Source organism: Mesoplodon bidens (genome assembly GCF_964165515.1).
Source record: "Mesoplodon bidens genome assembly, chromosome: 18".
Lineage (NCBI taxonomy): Eukaryota > Metazoa > Chordata > Mammalia > Artiodactyla > Ziphiidae > Mesoplodon > Mesoplodon bidens.
In genome coordinates, this window is record NC_138175.1 from 2,309,407 (window position 1) to 2,329,616 (window position 20,210).

General features: G+C 48.9%; 1 protein-coding gene across 2 annotated transcripts in view; it reads right to left on the reverse strand.

Moving 5' to 3' along the window:
• The window catches only part of BANP (BTG3 associated nuclear protein), a 99,039-nt gene extending 87,519 nt beyond the window's left edge, over positions 1-11,520 (reverse strand). For both annotated transcript variants that reach the window (XM_081217727.1, XM_081217726.1), the window contains exon 1: positions 11,425-11,520. The gene's annotated coding sequence lies outside the window, so the exon portion shown is untranslated. The remainder of the gene's footprint in view (positions 1-11,424) is intronic.
• Between the last annotated feature and the right edge of the window lie 8,690 nt (positions 11,521-20,210).

The following is a 20,210-nucleotide window of genomic DNA, read 5'->3' on the forward strand; positions in this document are numbered from 1 at the left end:
TCAACATTGCAAACTGCCTAAAACCATCTGATAGAATTTTAAATTGTCAATAAAATATCACTGAATAACAAATAATCTGCCAAACTTACAACACTATATAGCAACAGAATCTAACACAATTTACTTTCTGAGAAGTGCAGGAGAAAAGTCGCCTCCCTGGAGAGAACAAGAGGCTATCTCAAGCCTGGTGACTGTCAAGGGCGGCTGCTGGGCCAGCTGTGTGGAGTTCACACTGGAGGATTCCTCACAGTAGAAACGCACATTTATCAAGGGTCCTTGTGTTTCTAACAAGTGTATACTTTACAACCATGCCCAAGCTTTTAACTAGCAAGTTGTACTATTTAAATCACCTCTAAGCTCCTGTCCAGTTCTCAAATTCTAAGATTCTGTGACGTAAGTTTATCACAGACAAAACTCTGACTACATGCAAATTTCTATCAATTAAATCTGCCCCATATAAACTGATAAGCATAAAAAGATACAGGGCCTGGTGGGTGAAGCTGATGATCATAACAGTAATTATAGGAGCTACCATTCATTGGATCCTAAACACATATTAGCATTATTTCACTGAGTCTTCACAACCTTGGACGTAGGTGCATCCCCGTTTTACAGAGGTAGGCCCATCCCCTCACCATGAATATTTATTAGGGCAATATGAGACCGGAGAGCAGGTGGGGTGGCGGTAGGGGTAGGCATGGGGGGCCCGGTCACTCGGTAACTCACTTTGTGTCGGGCTAACTAACCCCACTGTCATCCATCACCACGTGTTCCCTCTGCCTCCCCTGAGAGCAGGGCTGTGCGTCCATCCCTCCTTCAGCTCCTTCCAGAAACTGAAATCCGTTTGTCACTCATCTGCCCCTCCTGTTTATTCCCATGAACTGCAAAGCTTGGGGAGGAGGGTGGTCAGCCGTCCAGGGTAAGGAGGCCAGTGTCCTAATCTTTCTCCACCTCGAAATTTCACAGAAACCAAATAATACTAACAGCCATGTGCCAAAATGTTAAGGAAAGCTGTAATCCTAGCCAGGAACATAAAAGAAGATGAACACCCAGCTTGAGCAGTCATTAAAACAAGTAACGAGGGCAGGCGACAGATGCAGGGACCACTCCAGAGGTTTCTGACGCACAACTGACATCAGGCAAACACAGCCCCTCAGGGGCAGGGCCCATAACCAAGGAGAACAAAGTAATCTGATCTACAACAGAAAATGGACAAAAGTGTAAGGAGCCCGACAAGGACGAGACGCAGATGCTGGCTGACCCGTGCACGGCGCTGGCATGGCTCGGTGGTGACAGACACAGCCTACGCCACTGTCACCGCGGGGGCCAAGGAGCCAAGTTCACAGTCTCCATTTTACTCAAGACCCTAATTCTCAATGTGTAATTAAAACTTAGTCATGGGGACTTCCCTGGTGGCGCAGTGGTTAAGAAACCGCCTGCCAATGCAGGGGACACAGGTTCAAGCCCTGGTCCGGGAAGATCCCACATGCCGCGGAGCAACTAAGCCCGTGCGCCACAACTACTGAGCCTGCGCTCCAGAACCCACGAGCCACAACTACTGAGCCTGCGTGCCACAAGTACTGAAGCCCACACTCCTAGAGCCCGTGCTCTGCAACAAGAAAAGCCACCGCAGTGAGAAGCCCGCGCACCGCAACAAAGAGTAGCCCCCACTCGCCACAACTAGAGAAAGCCCGCGTGCAGCAACGAAGACCCAACGCAGCCAAAAATAAAGAAATTAATTAATTAATTAAAAAAAAAACTTAGTCATGAAAAACAACACCCTGAAGATTAGAAACTGCACTTAGAACCCCAAAATTACTGGGCCTGATCTAAGACTGATGAAAAGTTCATGCCATTAAAATGTCCATGTAAAGCATGTATTTATAAACATACTTTAACCTTTTCAAAGCCACATGCATAGTCAAATGCCTTAATCGGACCGGAATGCCTCCCTCTTACTGCTCCAGAACCCCAGGAAGCCGGTCTGAAACGTGACGAGGACTCTGAACTGCAGGCTGCAAATGGGCGAGGAGGCCCAAGTACCTAGAACGCCGCGTGCCAAGGGTCTCACACATGCTCAGATATGTGCCCCACACCACGGCGGGAGGGAAGCCGTGCGTGGCTGCCCTGCCCGCAGAGCAGACACTGCCAAGTCTGCCCCAAAGCCAAGCAGCCACAACACTGGTTTGAGCTGCACAGGTCCACCAATATGCAGATTTTTTTCAAGGGTAAACATTTCGGTACTGCACAAGCTGCAGCTGGTTGAACCGAGGATGCAGAACCATGGATACGGAGGGCTGACTACAAGTTCTATTCAGACCTTCCACTACGTGCAGGGTGGGTGCCCCTACCCCCCACATTGTTTAAGGGTCAACTGTACTTTGGTAAATAAATGGGTCCAGCACTGAACAGCAGAAGCCCTTAGAAAGTCACCCTTATCCAGCCCAACAGGACTATGTAGACTGGAGAGTGACCTTAAAGAACTTTTTATAAATTTAGCACATGACACCATGGAAGGTCAAACTCATTTCTGATCCCCAGCTCTATAGCACATCATAACCCCACCGCATCCACACGTGCAACCAATGATCTGGGTAGACTTTAAAAACAGCCAGGCAGGGGCTTCCCTGGTGGCGCAGTGGTTGAGAGTCCGCCTGCCGATGCAGGGGACGCGGGTTCGTGCCCCGGTCCGGGAAGACCCCACATGCCGCAGAGCGGCTGGGCCCGTGAGCCATGGCCGCTAAGCCTGCGTGTCCGGAGCCTGTGCTCCGCAATGGGAGGGGCCACAACAGTGAGAGGCCCGTGTACCGCCGGGCATTCTGCCTCTTACCTCTACTGCCAGTCTTTCCCATCCCTCTCCCAAACAGAAGAGCAGGAGGAAATGATTATGCAACGTGAATGCTGTCAACAATAAATATGCAGACTTTTGATGTCACTAAACTTGTAATTTGCAAGGAGTATGGTGCCTAATTTATCATAATGTCGGTAAAGGGCAAACGTTCTTAGGGAAAAATACATCCCAAGTTAATAAAGGAGTCCCTTTTTCTTTTGCTAAAAATGGACGTTATTGGGATAATTAATAAAATCTGAACTAGATCTGATGCTTAGATAACACAGCTGCATCAATGATAGATTCCTAATTTTCAAAATTGTACTGTGGTTATATAAGAGAAGGTCCTTGTTAATAGGAAACAGCCATTTAAGTGTTTAAGGTTAAAGGGACTTACTTCATAGTTTAAACTGTTCAGGAAAAAAAATAGAAAAATATACACACACACAAACACAGAGCGTTGCAGAGAAGAGAAAGGATAAAGCAAATATAAAATATTAGCATCTGAGACTCTAGGATAAACCTACACCATAATTCTTTGTACTATTCTTGCAACTTCGAAGCCTGAAAAAACCCAAATCCAATTCCTATGAAGAGATGCCGAGGCTATTCTTCCAAAGAACAGCAGTGAGGATGGACAGACGCGTTCTCATCTGAAGGTGCTTTGCTGACGCCAATTATACTTCGTGCACATTTTCCCAAAATACACCCTGCAGATGACCCCAGGCTCCCCGCGTCAGCAGAGGAGCGCGGCCGCTGGAGGTGGAGCAGCCTGCGGGAAAGGGGCCCAGCGGGGGCGCTCCTCACCACAGGCTCACTCTCGCCGAATTCCCCTGCTTGACTTCTTTCCCCGACTTGCATGAGCACCTGCAGTCTCCAGTCACACAGTACGGTCTGAGGGGCAGGTCCAGCCAGCGGTTAGTTTTTGTAGATAAGTTTTATTGGAAAACAGCCACGTCTATTCCGGCTTCTCCAAGGGCAGAGCTGAGTGGTTGGGACAGACCCTCAAAGCCAAAAATGTCTACTCATATAGCCCTTGACACAAAGTTTGTAGACTTCTGTCCTGCAGCCGAGCGTTTAACCACATCAGTGGCATCTCCAGACTCTAGAAACTGCCTGGAGACTGAGACAGGGGAAGAAGAGACAGGAACTTTTGAAGAGCAGTGATCGTGGCCTCCTGAGAGGCTCTAGGATGGGCTGGCTCTGCCGGCTCCACCTCCTGTTGGCCGGATAGAGCGATTTCTGCTTCAGATTATAGTGGATCCACAGAAATCCCAAAGAGGCAAAGCAGGCTTCCTGAGCTCTTGAATGATCCCTGGAGAACTCGTGAAGCAAGTTGAATTGAGTGTTTTTTGTTTGTTTTCGGTGCACTGGGTCTTCGTTGCTGCGCGCGGGCTTTCTCTAGTTGCGGCGAGCGGGGGCTACTCTTCGTTGCAGTGCGCGGGCTTCTCATTGAGGTGGCTTCTCTTGTCGTGGAGCACAGGCTCTAGGTGCGTGGGCTTCAGTAGTTGTGGCACGCAGGCTCAGTAATTGTGGCTTGCGGGCTCTAGCGCACAGTCTCAGTAGTTGCGGCACACGGGCTTAGTTGCTCCGCAGCATGTGGGATCTTCCCGGACCAGGGCTCGAACCCGTGTCCCCTGCATTGGCAGGCAGATTCTTACCAGGGAAGCCCTGAGTGTTTTATTAACAGCTACGCACAGAGGGAACCCCAGGCAGTACACGTTTGCTTTCATCTTACTGCACCCCTTCAGCTTTCTTTCTCCCAACACAGTAGGACTGCATTTTATACAAATCAGAATTATGCAAATTTAAGTTACACAAATGTAAAATAATGTAATAAATATTAAACCATCACTTCACAAAAAACGTGAAATTAGTTGAATCCTGCAAATCTTAAAAATCCACAAAATGTTTAATTTCAAAACTAGCAAGCCAGTTAACTGCGAACTATGTTTGCCCACTGACAGTTGCAGCAATTCTTCACTGGTAAACAGGATGCCCAGCAGTCTTTGTCAGATTCAGTCAAAATCATGGGTGGAGTGAATTACTTGGCGTCTCCAGGAAGCTCCCAGCATGAAAGGCGGCTTAACGCAGCACTCTGCTCCTGAGGCCCACCCCTGGCTCCAGCCCACCAGTTCACAGGACAGGTCCCGTCCTGCCATCCACCTGCCAACGCAAGTGCAGGGCCACTCTTGCTGGTGACAGCTGGAACTGCAGCCTGAGTCACCCCCTCCACCCAGGAAGACCCAGGTGCCCGGGGGCTCTCACCACACTCAAGGGACACACAGTTCACACCAACAAGGAAATATGCCAGCAGCACACGCACCAAGGTTTCACTGCCAGCTTCATCCAAACCCATTGCTATTTTAGAGAGGCTTAACTTTGCTTCCAGTCATCTGATGACTTTCCACATTGAAGAGAAAGGAAAAATCACTAGAGACCAGAAGCAGCATTCTTTGCAGCACAGAACGTCAATCTTTATGACAAAAGGTTTGTCAGCACGGGGCTCTGCCCAGAGCCGCTCAGCGCAGTCCCGGCTTCCTGGCACCACTCCGCCCGCCCCATCCCTACCTGGGCCCTTCCTGCCAACTCACTTTCTCCTTCAGAGCATTACCTGCACTCATTTACCCTAAAAGCTAACACAGAAGGACTCAGGGCAAGGAAAGGGGAGTCAGCTTCCACAGACCCTCCACCCCACCTATCTACCTTTTCAGGGATGTAATGAAACCTGTTCTCATCTCTTCACCTTCTCTGGCCTTTTCTGGTGGATTTTATTCTTCCATCACTTATGCACTGTCAGCAATCCGACCTTATGGGTCACCAGTCCTCACCACCACCATCCCCCCTCCCCAGCACGAGGGTCCTTATAAAGACAAAGCAAATCTTACTGTCCATCCCACCACAGAGGCAGATGATCCAAAACATTTAATCAAATCGGACAGTTCTTGGCTGTGGGTAGATGTGAAAGATGCAGAGAATTTAATTCAAAATAGGAATCAATTTCACGTGACTTCCACAATGCTTCGGGTGTACTCTCTGTTAGTGGCTTAGGAAGTTAAGGTTTCCATCACGTTTTAATTCAAGAATATCCACAGGGGGCTTCCCTGGTGGCGCAGTGGTTGAGAGTCCGCCTGCCGATGCAGGGGACACGGGTTCGTGCCCCGGTCCGGGAAGATCCCACATGCCGCGGAGCGGCTGGGCCCGTGAGCCATGGCCACTGGGCCTGCGCATCCGGAGCCTGTGCTCCGCAGCGGGAGAGGCCGCAACAGAGAGAGGCCCGCGTACCGCAAAAAAAAAAAAAAAAAAAGAATATCCACAGGTTTCAAGCAATGGCAGGCTCTGGGTGGTCATCCCAAGCTCAGCTTCCTCTTAGACTTAGTCTGCAGCATTATGATGAGGGCGTGCACTGGGGGGGTGACAAGGGGTCAAGAGTGATCCCCCTGCTCCCTGCCCTCTAGAACTGAAGAGAGCCCCCTCTCTTCCCAGGAGGCAGGCTGGGCACAGCCCCAGATAGTGGACAGACAGAGTCAAAGGCAAGGCAGATGGCATAAAATGAGATCATTAGCTAAAGCTCTCTTTTTAACTGGTTTCACAACCTACACAAAAGTGAGAAACCTAAGGGTTAAGTATTTTTAAAACTACTCTGAAAGGCAGGGGGGATGAGGCTAGGATTCTGCTCTTCTGTGAGGAGTTAAATGAGCTCCAGATACTATCCTGGAACAACAAAACAAGTGTAACTTTTTAAGAGCGAATTTCAACCATGTGATGCCGCCCCCCCACCCCCCCAGCGGCTCTCAAATTTGCCAAAAATGAACATTTCAGAATGGTTCAGGGCAATTCCAGTGAACAATTCATTATGCAATTGTTTTTATGACCATCATATATGTGAAGTCAGAGAACACAGTAACGACCTTTATTTCTCTCTCATAAAGGGAGGACTTTTTTTTTTTTTTTTTTTTTTTTGATGGTTTGCGGGCCTCTCACTGTTGTGGCCTCTCCCGTTGTGGAGCACAGGCTCCGGATGCGCAGGCTCAGCGGCCATGGCTCACGGGCCCAGCAGCTCCGCGGCATGTGGGATCTTCCCGGACCAGGGCACGAACCCGTGCTCCCTGCATCTGCAGGCGGACTCTCAACCACTGCGCCACCAGGGAAGCCCGAGGGAGGACTTTTTACAGCTTTTTCTAAGACATTGTCGTTGAGAATTTTAATACGTATTTTCCCCCAGAAGTCTTTTCTTCAAAATGAGAAAATGCTTATTTTTTCCAGATTTAAATAGCTAAAGTGGTAAAGTTACATGGACATTTTAAAGTCAGTCTGGCACTGTCATGTAATATGTATACTTAACTGTACAGCTAAAGTTTTCAGAATTTATAGCGTAGATGAAGGTCATAAGGAAAAACTAAGGCTAGTAAGCTGTAAGCAGTGTTATCAATAAGCCATGTACGCAAACTCACCTAGACCCTGTGCCAGGGATACCCATTTACCAATCCACCAAACAAGGCTTGTGGTTCTTTATCTCTTTTCTCCTTGTCAACCATCTAGCACAGGAAGTATTTCTTCAGCAAAGTGCATATGCTACACCTGGCAGTCCTTTAAAGTGCAAATTCTGAATCTTTCCCTATCTTTCAACACCTGGGGTACTTCTGAGGTGCACTAGTCAAGATTTTGACACATGTGCCTCAACTTGGGTTTCATCATGGTTAGACTTTGGCTATGCATTTCTGTCTCAGTGCATATCAAGAAACATGATATCATTATGTCTTATTCTGGTGATGCTGAGATGGTATCTGCCAGGTTTTTCCACTGTGAAGTTATTATTTTTCCCTTGTAATTTATAAACATCTTGGGAGAGATCCTTTGGGGCTGTGTAAATATCACAGATTGGAAGAGACTTAAGGAGACGTGACAACTAAATGCAGAGAGGGATCCTGGATTAGCTCCTGAAGCAGAAAAAAGACATTAGTGGAAAACTGATGAAGTTTAGCAAGGTCTGCAGTTCAATTAACAGTACTGTGACGATGTTAATTTTCTGAGTTTTATAAGACTATTTGATAATCTAAGATGTCAGCATTAAAGGAAGTGAGTGACGGGCATAGGGAAGCTCTCTAAACTATTTTTGCAATTTTCTGTAAGTCTAAAGTTCCTTCAAAAGAAAAGTTTACTGGGACCTCCCTGGTGGCGCAGTGGTTAAGAATCCACCTGCCAATGCAGGGGACACAGGTTCGACCCCTGGCCAGGAAAATCCCACATGCTGTGGACCAACTAAGCCCGTGCACCACAACTACTGAGCCCATGCGTCACAACTACTGAGCGTGCGCACCACAACTACTGAAGCCCGTGCGCCTAGAGCCCGTGATCTGCCACAAGAGAAGCCACCACAATGAGAAGCCCGCACACTGCAACGAAGAGCAGCCCCCGCTCGCCGCAACTAGAGAAAGCCCGCACGCAGCAACGAAGACCTAATGCAGCCAAAAATAAACAAATAAAGAAAAAATTGTTTTAAAAAGGAAAAGTTTACAAAGCTCCAGATTCTGATTCCATATGTTGGACAGGGCCTGAGAGTCTGCTTTTCTCTCAAAAGCCCTGTGATCGTTATGCTTGTGGTCCTTGCTGTGGACCATTCCATTAGCAAGGCCCTCGAAAACACAAGTGATGTATTTCACTACTCACAACTTTCAAAGGACAGTCAAGTAAAATGCATCAGGATTACACTTGGAGCACTGTAATCACTGCTTACCTAGAAGCAATCCCTAATCTTTGGCCCAGTGACACAGAGAGAAGCTCACTGCAGAGTCTAAAATCACAATCTTTGCTCTAACACTGTCTGTGCTTGGCCTTCCCCAGACGAGCCTGGCACCCTGCACGGCTGCGGAGCCAGAACGGCCAGCAGGAACGCACACCACCCGCCCACAACTGCAACGCGGAGGCGGCCATGGGGACCGTGATCTGGCCATCCATCCCACTGCCGGTGGGCAACCATCAGCAAGGCCACTGGGAGGCGCCACCAGGGAAGCCCTAAAATGACTTTTAATATCGTATAATAAACCCACAAGAAAGAATGTAAGACAACAGGCAAGAGATTTTGCACATTTCTGGCAGGCCAAGAGGATTTAATGGGGGGAAAAGGAAATAGAACTCTGGAGCACACAGGAGTGGATACAACCGAAGGAGGGCTCTAAGCCAGTGGAAGGTGAGGACCCCAACCCAGGATCCTCAGTCGAGGGCGAGGGCTGCGGCTGCCCACAGAAGTCAGATCCCTATACCGAAGAGCTGCACTCCAGCCCTCGCTACACCAAGTGGAGCGGCCCCAAATCAAAGGGGTCTTCCTTACGCTGAAAGGCCCAGAGACTATCTGCCTTCGGGCATTTGAGGTCCCAGCACAATAAAAAGTTCCCAAACACCCGAAGGGAAACCTGCACATTTTCAAAATCAGCCCCACAGGGGACTTCCCTGGGCGTTCCAGTGGTTAGGACCCCACGCTTTTACTACAGTGGGCCCAGGGTTCAGTCCCTGGTTGGGGAACTGAGATCCCTCAGGCTGCGCAAATGCGGCCAAAAAAAAAAAAAAAAAAAAAAAAAAAAATCAGCCCCACAGACTCAGGTTTCTCTGCCTGCTTCCTCTTGCCTTAGACAACAATAATTACCAATATTTGAAGAGTACTTGCCATACAAAGTAAGAAGCCAATCTTTTTAAAAAGAAGAAAACCACAAGTGACACTAGAGGAAACAAGAAAGCAGAGAACAAGAGAACTGACAAAATCCTTAACAGTATCCTCAAAGTCAAGGAGATAATGCATTCATCAGACGTTATTACGAAAAAAGAACAAGTAAGCCCTTAGAAATGAAAACTCTGTAGAAATAAAAAATTTTAAATAGGACTGGAAGATACATGGAAGCCCTATCCCAGAAACAGGAATAAAACGACACAGGAAGAGGATAAAGACGGGAGATTCAGAGAGTGAACCCAAGATGTCCATCATCAAAGTAACAGGAACTCCTAAAACACAAGAGTAAAAGCAGACCAGAAGAAATTCTCAAATGATACAAGAGAATTTCAAATTCCAGGGCTGAAGGACACGTCCCCAAAGTCAAAGAGCATTCATGGTGGGCCTTGACATTTGTTTGGCATGCTAGACATGGCTGAACACCAAAGAGGATCCTCACGAGCTACCCAAAAGGAATAAGGCTGCTTGGCAGAAAGTGTTCATTGAAACAAAGAAAGCCAAGATTAAACCATGAGACCTGAACAAACTCAGATGTATAGTAAAAGAAAACGTCAGGATGATACCCGGGCTGGTCTGAAGAGTCGTCAGTCCAGATTAGAAAAAGGTCAGAGGGCTGGGGAAGGGGACGGTTGGCGAGATCCAACAGCATCCTTGAGAATTTAAGACGAGGTAAAGCATCAATGGGAACAGAAAGTGCAAAGAAAAAGAAAGGCCATCACAAACAATAGGAAAAAAAAGAGCTGTATAGACGGGAAATGTATTAGCTGGCTGTGAAGCAGTATTTGCTCAGCAGGGATAGAAGAGGTGAGGTAAGATATGAAAAGCTAACTCATCCTATCATAACAGCAAGTCAAGAATGTATAAAACCAATACAATGCCAGCTTATTATTTAGAGCCATGGAGAACTTCCTCAAGAAACAACAAAAAGATATCAAAGAATTTGAGGAGTCGAGCTGACAAGTGGGGGAGGGGGCTGTTGCTTCTCATCTTAAGTTTTCCATTGACATTTTATTGGGTACAATCCTTTATTACAATATCAAGTATGTGTGCAGCTTTTTAAGAACATGGACTTCAGACAGATCGCGTTCAAACCTGGCTGTGTGTCCCGGACAAGTCCCTTACCCTCCGTGAGCCTCAGTCACCTCCCTGTCCACCTGACTGGACCGCTGTGATGAGAAACGCTGGAAACGCTCGGCAGGCCCGGCCGCAGCACAGGACCCACACATGGCAGACGTTTGCTAAAAATGACCGCCAGTGGTGACAGAACCCCACGTCCCAGGAACACACACTTAGTTTAATTGCCAGACAAAGGAGAACTGGAGCTGAATCCACGGAGTTAACGTTACGGGCGGTTCAGGCGTGCCGAGCACCGAGGAGTGGTCCCCACGGCCGTCCCCTTCACTCGGGCCCGCCCCGGGTGAACCTGCCGCCTCCCGCACTTCCGCTCCGCAGCCGCGGTCCCCGCGCCCGCAGCCTCCGGCTTCCCGGGGCCTCTCGGCTCGGAGGGGCTGCACCGCAGCAGCAGCGCGACCCCGCCCCGCCCGCCCCGCGGCCGGACGCAGCTCGTGAGGGGCAGGTCCCGGAGGAGAGGCCCGCGCCGGCGGGGGCGGCGGGGCGGGGGGAGGGGCGGCCGGAGCCGGGCGCTGAGGTGCGGCGGGCCGGCGGCTGACAGGGCTGACGCGGGGGCGCCAAGGGCGGCGGGCCGTTGGGGCCGGTCCCCGCGTCGGGGGGGCGGGGGCGGCGGCGCGGGTGCGGCGGCCGGAGGAGGGCGCAGGGAGGAGGGAGGAGGGGAGATCTCGCTCTCGCTCTCGCTCTCGCCCCGCGGGAAGGGGGAGGCGGAGACGCGACCGGCTGCGGGAGCTGCAATTACCGTGTGGGCTGCGGAATTCTCGTGGTGTTTGTCGAGGAGATGCGATAATGGCGTCCGTCCTCGCGAGAGAAGCCGCCACTCTGCGCAGGCGCTGCGAGTCCCTCCCCGCGGCCCTCTGCCTTGCACCGTCTGCGCAGGCTCCCTGGGCGGGCGCGGCGGCCGAGGGGCGGGGCGCAGGGGAGGGGCCTGCTGCTCGGGGCGTCCCGCGCGTCCTTCACTGGCGCTGGTGACCGCCGGGCATGCGCACGGGTCGTGCTCTCGCACCGCAGTTTAGGCCCCTAGGCTTCTTTCTTCCCCGTCGCGCGCTCGGGCTTCTCGCTAGCCCCTGAGAAGTCGCATCGCTGGACCGTTGGAGGAATTTGCATTTTCTTTGAGGCCTAATGAATAGGAATTAGCTCCCCGACGACTACATGTCCCGGAGGGCCCTGCGCGAGCTTCGAGCAGTGCATTCTGGGACTCGTGGTTCCTGCGTCTGCGCCAAGCCTGCCGGTACTTGTGGTCCCTACGCCCTCCGGTCGCCCGACTGCGCCCGCGCATGGAATGGTGGGACTTGTAGTTCAGATGCCGCGGTCGGCTGCTCCCGGAGAGGCTCCAGCTACTCCTCTGGCCGTGTTCCCCGAGTAACCGTGGGTGCTCAGGGGTCCCTAGGGCCGTCACAGGCTCGAGGGCACACTCCTGGGAAAATATGTATTAATTACACGTGATGTATATTTTATATGTAATTGATGTTAGTTATGTATCGTGTATAATATAGGGACAGTTATATATGAAAAACATAGTATGAATCTGGCTGTATTTATAGAGCATAAAAGTGCGTTTGTGGGTACTCGTAGGAAAAAAATTCCCGAACTATAGGCAGTTCCCAGAAATGTTATTCGTGCTTACTGGTATTGCTGGGATTACCACTGCTTTTTCATTTTTCTTCTTTACACTCGCCTCTGTTTTCTGAGTTGTTTACAACGAGCTAAAATTCCTTTGATCCTCCAAACACGAAACGGTGGAGCTATTTTCATTCGGAAAGGAAAACGCTGTACCGTTAGTTTCCTGCCCACTTCTCTTTCGCCAATAATAAAACCGTACTCAGGGCAGTAACCAGCTGTGCGGCCTTGGGCAACCTTGTTGCGTTAGGGGCTCTTCAGGAAATAGCCCTCGGGGGTCTCCTGAGACTGGTCACTGGATTCCTCTGCAGGAAAAGTGCCCTAAAGAAGTTCCAAAGAACCACAGGTCAGCGCTGGGAAGATCCTGATAACGAAATGAGATCTGTCCTGTTCATAGGTGAGGAACAGTCCAGAGAGACTGGAAACATTGCTCAGCAAGGTTACATAGCTGGGAAGAGATGAAAGCGGGGTCTGGAAGCCAAAGCACCTGGGTCTGGAGTCCAGAGTCCGTTTGCAGTGGGAAAAGCATTTCTGAAGCCAACCACAAAAGTCCCAGGAGAGCCATGCTTTCTGTCCCCACTTCTGTCTCAATTACAACCAGTCTGAACACATAACTCTAAACTTCTTGACAAGGATTCATGAATATCTGACTAGAAAGCAGATGAACGTAGGGTGATATGCTTCACACTATTTCAGAATATCACCAAGTCCTCATCTGCAGCTCCCTTCCAGACGTGGGTTTGCCTGCTCCTTCCTTTCCAGGCCACTGCTAAGTCATCAGAAGTCATTTTTAAGCTGATCAAAATGATAATCGTGCTTAGGCTGGAGTGCTTGACTTCTCTTTTCTGTTTTTGATGTTTCACGTTTATTTAGTTTTCACTTTGCTGCCCAGGACGCTCAAATAGACAAAGGTGTGCAGTATTGACAGCTGATTAACCATGGTTTAAAAAAAATTAAATAGCTAGAAATTAGCGAAGACAACTGCTACCAATGAAAGTTGACTTGCCAACCACAGGGGACTCTTGTCCTTGCGGTCAATCATTACAAGAATCCAATCCAGGGAACTCCCCGGTGGTCCAGTGGTTAGGACTCCACACTTTTCACTGCTGAGGGCCAGGGTTCAATCCCTGGTTGGGGAGCTAAGATCCCACTAGCCACACAGCACAGCCAAAATAAAGAATCCAATCCAAGTTCCTGGAGTTAACTAGGCTGAAGTCACATCACTGGGGGCTTTATGGAAAGAGAGGGAGGTGCACCCTGGCCTGGATGGCACCAGACATGGGGGACCACATGGATGTGCGTGCACCAGGCGTTTGCAAAGATCTCAAAGGCCCCTTCTTCAAAACCGTGCAGGGGGCTTCCCTGGTGGCGCAGTGGTTGAGGGTCCGCCTGCCAATGCAGGGGACACGGGTTCGTGCCCCGGTCTGGGAGGATCCCACGTGCCGCGGAGCGGCTGGGCCCGTGAGCCATGGCCACTGAGCCTGCGCATCCGGAGCCTGTGCTCCACAACGGGAGAGGCCACGGCAGTGAGAGGCCTGTGTACCGCAAAAAACAAACAAACAAACAAACAAACAAAAAACGTGCAGGGCCCGCTTCAGGCACACCCTGGAATCCTTAGAGGGTCCTGTTCCTGAAGATGCACCCAGCATGGAGCACAGTGAGTTATTTGTGAAGCCCTCAGTTGCCCAGGAAAAGCCTAGAAAACAGTATAACTCCATAGAGCAGGGCTGTGAGAGCAGGCCTGACGTGGGCTTGGAGTCCAAGCTCCCTGTGGCAAGTTGGCCGTCTCCTCTGGGAACTGGCGTTTCAGACTCAGAGCTCATGAGGATATTGGGAGGAGTCGATGAAGCAGAGTTTGTAAAGGATTTAGCGGAGGATCTAACTCAGGAAATGATCATATTACCGTGTGTTGAATTACCTTGCCTTGGCCAGGCACATCCTATAATCCCTTTTCATTGTGAAGAACATGAATTTCAGAGAGGTTAAGCAACGCACCCATGGTCACACAGCCATGGCAGTGCTAGAGCTTTGAGGAGGAAGGTCGTGAGCTATGGCAGGAAAGGTACTCAGGATGTGGGATATGCGGGTCCTTTTTGGCCAGGGGACATGTTTTGTTTCCATCCTAAAATAACGGGAAGCCTTTACAAGGTGTGGGGCAAGGGTGGATATGATGAGATTTGCATTTTCAAAACTCACTCTGGCGGGAGTGTTGGAAAATGAGTTGGGGTGGCGAGGAGGGCTCCTGACTGGACTTGGGGAGAGCGGTTGAGGCTGTGGCAGGGGTTCAGGCAAGAGACGGCGGAGGCCTGAACCAGGATGGTCATAGTGGAGATGGAGAGGCGGGGGTACCGAATCAGGAGATTCCAAGGAGTGACGTCAACGGGACAGGAGCACGAATCCGATCCTGGGGCAGGGGTGAGGGAGGGGGGCCTCTGGATGCCTCCTGGGCCTGCAGATGTGCGACTGTGTGGACGGATATGCTACTCCCTGAGCCTGCACTGAACAGTGCCTCTTTGTGCCCGGTCCACCCAGGGGACCTCTCGTGTAGTTCCTCCCCCATCCCAGACACCTGGAAGAGACCTGGTTTGGGGGTGAACCGGAGTCCTGGGGACAGAGCTCAGAGGATGATTCGGGGGAGTGGGAAGGAGCAGCAGCCAGCACCCCCTGCAGCCCCACCGCTGCCGGTGGGGATTCCACCCAGGCCAGGACAGACCACTGCCACACGTTCTGGGCCATTGAGAAATTTAAGTAAGTGCCATCAGTAAAAATTCACTTAATGTAGAATTAACCATTAACCATTTTAAGGTGCACAATTCAGTGGCACCAGGTGCATTCACGGTGTTGTGCAACCAACACTACCTTGTTCCAGTACGTTTTCATCACCCTTTACCCTTGTTCCCCTTCCTTCCTCCCCCCTCCCCCCAGCTCCTGACAACTGTCTGTCTGCATATGTGCCTGTTCTGGACATTTCATATCAATGGCATCACACGATATGTGGCCTTTTGTGACTGGCTTCCTCCCCTTAGCGTGATGTTTTCAAGGTTTACCCATGTTGTAGTGTGTGTCAGCATTTTGCTCCTTTTTTTTTTTAACTACTAAATTTTATTTTTTAGAGAAATTTTCAGTTCGCAGCAAAATTGAGCAAAAAAGTATAGATTTCCCACATACCCTCTGGCACCTCTCCAACCTACCCCGCATCGACATCACCTCTCGACCCAGAGCGGTGCGTTTGTTACAATCGATGACCCTGCACTGACACGCCACCATCACCCTGGTCCAAAGTCTACATTAGGACTCACTCTTGGTCTTGAACATTCTATAGGTTTGGACAAATGTGTAATGACGTGTATGCACCTTTATAGTCTCCTGCAGAGTAGTTTCACTGCCCTGTAATTCCTGCGCTCCACCTGTCCACCCCTCCCTCCCCCCAACCCCTGGCCACCACTGATCTTTTCACTCTCTCCATAGTTTTACCTTTTCCAGAATGTCACAGACTTGGAATCATGCAGTCCATAGCCTTTTCAGATTGGCTTCTGTCACTTAGTCATATGCATTTAAGATTCCTCCGTGTCTTTTCATGGCTCAACGGATCATTTCTTTTAAACACTGAATAATATTCCACTGCCTGGATGTTCCACAGTTTATTCATCCCTTCACCTACTGAAGGACATCTTGGTTGCTTCCAAGTTTCAGCAGTTGTGAATAAAGCTGATGTAAACATCCATGTGCAGGTTTGTATGTGGACGTAAGTTTTCAGCCCCTTTGTGTAAATACCAAGGGGCCCAATTGCTAGCTCATATGATAAGAGGATGTTTAGTTTTGTAAGAAACTGCCCAACCGTCTTCCAAAGTGGCTGCACCATTTTGCATTCTGACCAGCAATGAATGCAAGTTCCTGTTTCCTCACGCCCTCGCCAGCGTTTGGTGTTGTCAGTTTCTGGATTTGGGCCATTCTAATAGGTGTGTAGTGGTATCGCATTGTTGTCTCATTGTTCCCTGATGGCATAGGATGTGGAGCATCTTTGCAGATGCTTGTTTGCCATCTGTCTATCTTCTTTGCTGAGGGGTCTGTTCAGGTCTTTGGCCCATTTTTAAAATCATGTTGTTTGTCTTCTTTGTGTTGAGTTTAAGTGTTCTTTGTATATTTTGGATAACAGTTCTTTATCCGGTGCACCTTTTGCAAATATTTTCTCCTTCTATGACTTGTCTTCTCCTTTTCTTGACAGTGTTTTTCACAGAGTAAAAGTTTTAAATTTTATTGAAGTCTAGTTTATCAATTATTTCTTTCATGGATCATGTCTTTGATGTTGTATCTAAAAAGTCATTGGCAAGCCAAAGGTCATCTAGGTTTTCTCCTGTGTTGTCTTCTAGGAATTTTACAGTTTTGAATTTGCGTTTAGGTCTGTGGTCCATTTTGAGTTAATTTTTTTTTTTTTTTTTTTTTTTTTCCTGTATGCGGGCCTCTCACTGTTGTGGCCTCTCCCGTTGCGGAGCACAGGCTCCGGACGCGCAGGCTCAGCAGCCATGGCTCACGGGCCCAGCCGCTCTGCGGCATGTGGGATCCTCCCGGACCGGGGCACGAACCCGTGTCCCCTGCATCGGCAGGCGGACTCTCAACCACTGCGCCACCAGGGAAGCCCCATTTTGAGTTAATTTTTATGACAGGTATAAGGTCTGTGTCTAGACTGACTTTTTTTGCATGTAGACGTCCAGTTGTTCCATCAGCACTGCCTCTGCCACTTCCTAGCAAGGGGACTTAGTCATGTCACTGCTCTCAGCTTTGGTTACATCGTCTGTAAGAAGGAAACTAAGGTAGGACCCTTTGGAATACAGAAAAAAAAAATTAAATGAACTTAATAAAAGGGACTTACTGATTCACATAAGTGAAAAGTTTGGAAGTGGACTTCAGGGTATAGGAGCAGGAATTGCTTGGCTGAAGCAATGTCATTTTCTCTGCATGTGTCTGTCTCTGTCTCTTTCTGTCTCTGTCTCTCCCTCCCCACCCTTCCCATCTCTGGGCTCAATTTTCTCTCCATTCTTGGGCAGGATCTCAAAGTGTTCCCAGCAACTGCAAACAGTGCGTATGTGAGCAGTTCCATAATCCCCAGGGAGAGTCAGTGCTTCTCTCCCCATAATCGCAGCAATTCCCAGGGCTAACACTGACTGGCCAGTTCAGGTTCCCTGTGAACCACTTTCCCTCCAATTGGCCAAGCCTCAGGTACATGGGGGGTTGCGGGGGGTGGTCAGCTGGTTGGGGAGAGGGAGCGTCCCAGGGAAAACTCAGGTGCTGTTACCAAAGGAGAGGGACCACGCGTGGGGCAGACGTCACAGCATTTGCCCCAACACAGGTCTCCCTGGGCTCTTGTGAGACCCGAAGGAGTAGCCGAGTGTGAGCTGTGACGTTGACACTGGCGTCTGTCTAGCAGAGCGGAGGCTCTTTTCTCCCAGCAGCTGTTGAGTCACACTTTCCGGAAGAAGAGGCTGAGTGCGTCTCAGGGGAGGAGGAGGAACCGATTTCCTTGGGCTCCCAGGCAGCCCTGATTCATTGCTTTTCATTTGTCCCAGGACGCAGTGCAGTGAAGCCAGGCAGGTGATGACCATCAGGACAGCACTGCTAGTTTGACGTCCATGTAAAGACAACATTTCAGCTACAAAGCATCCCCTCAGGCTCTTCAGATCGGGAATCAGCAGATCTATAAAATCAATAAAAGTATGCCAAAAATCATGGTATAAAAAATCCAGTGGAGAAGCCAAAGAAATTACTGTGAATAACACATATAGAAACTTCCGTGCGTTTTCAAGATTTTTGCCCAGTGTGAGTTCTTCTTTCTTTCTTTCTTTCTTTCCTTCTTTCTTTCTTTTTTTAACTAGAATAGAATTTTTTTATGAATAGCATATGTATCTTTTGGGATCTTAAAGTACTTTGGAGACCATTTGGTTGCATTTAGGAGTGAATTTGAATTTCTATCATATAAGAATAAAGCACTGGGAGTTCCCTGGTGGTCCAGTGGTTAAGACTCCGCACTCCCACTGCAGGGGATGCGGGTTCGATCGATCCCTGGTCGGGGGACTAAGATCCCACATGCTGTGTGGTGCAGCCAAAGAGAAAATAGAAAGAAAAAGAAGAAGAAAGCATTACTTGAAAAGAGCAATGCCAAGAAATTTGGAGGGTCTTATGGAAAGGTGGGCTCCAAACTTTTTTGATCACACACTCATCTCAGCAAAAAGATTTTGAGTTTGCCCCTCCGATGCATGTGTATTTATGTATGAATTAGATCTGTGTATCAGATACTAATGTACTGTGTACTCTATGAAACATATGAAAAATAGAAATTATAAAAGGTGAGAGAGGAAATCAAAATAGAAATTCCAGTCTTTTCTTCCTGCCCTTTGACGGATGTGATTGGGGAGGCCTAGCAAGTCCAAAACCTGATGGGGTGGGTCAGCGAGCTGGAGGCCCAGGAAAGTGGTTCGGGGCCCAAAGGCAGAATGCCTGCTTTTCCAGGGAGAATCAGTCTTTGTTCTGTTAAAGCTTTCAACTGATTGGATGAGGACCACCCATTACGGCAGGTAATCTACTTTACTCAAAGTCCACTGATTTCCGTGTTAATCACATCCAAAAACAAACACCTATCCTGAAGCATCCAGAATAACGTTTGACCCAGTATCTGGGCACCACGGCTCAGCCAAGTTGACACAAAACTCACCATCACAAATCCACACGAGGAACTTGCAATCCCCGAAGAGAATTGCAGGTCATATGAAGCTCACTAATTACTGAGTGTTTTATGGGCAAAAGGAGATAGTCAAAAATTAGAAGATGTTGAGTTGGATAAAATGAGGCTCTTTGTCTCACAATATAAGGTGAGTGGGTGAGAGCAGGACTTAGCACAATCTCTTGGGTGAGCAGCATCGCATGGATCGGCAGTGTCAGAGCATTTCTCCTTTGACCCACAGATATCAAACCTAGGAATTCCATTCAGAGATGTTCAGTGCAGTGTTATTTATAAGACAAAAAAAAGTCCATCTGTAGGGGGAGTGATTTGATAAATTATGGTATATCTTTTAATGAAATACTGTGTTAAAAAAAAAAAGCTATATACACTGATGGAGAAAATTATTCATGACCATCATTGGTGACCATATATATGTATATTTTCTACAAGAAACCGCTATCAGCAGTTCACTCTAGGAAAGATAGACTTTTCACTTTTGAAGCCCTTGAAATGTTTTCCATAACACACATGTATACGGCTTTTATATGTTTTTTAAATGGCAGAGAGTTCAGCTCCTACTGTAACAGCAATTGAATTGATGTCTGAGCCAGCCGTGAGGATGTCTGGGACGAGCTGGGTTGGTGGTACTTTCTAAGTGAAGCAGGGCCCTGCCAGGTGGCTGCAGGGAGTAGGGAGACCCCAGACCCACAGAGACAGCCAGTGAGGTTGTCTACGTAAAGTAGGGAAGCTGAAGGCAGAAGGGCAGCCAGCCGACAGTGCTGAGGACACCCCCCTAAGAGCGAAGGGAGTCCTCGGGGTGTCAGCTCATGGATTTGTGATGCCAAGACCTGCTCCTTCAGGGCTCAGCCAGCACCTGCAACTTGGCGCGCTTGGCAGGGGGTAATGGAAGTGATACCACCTAAGCGCTTTCTTTGCATCAGTTCATTACAACTGATAATGAACATGACAACACAACAGAGCACGTGCTAGTATTTCCCCACTTTACAGATGAGGAAACCGAGGCAAAAGTCAATGAATGAAAGAATGAATGAATGAATGAAGCCACCCAAGGGCTGGTACATTTCTAAAATGACTCCATGGGAAGAAAAGCGTATATATTCCAGAGTTGGTTTTTGTGGCTTGCAACCCAGGCAGTCAAACTCACAGGCCCATCAGAGAGTTGGATGGAAGCT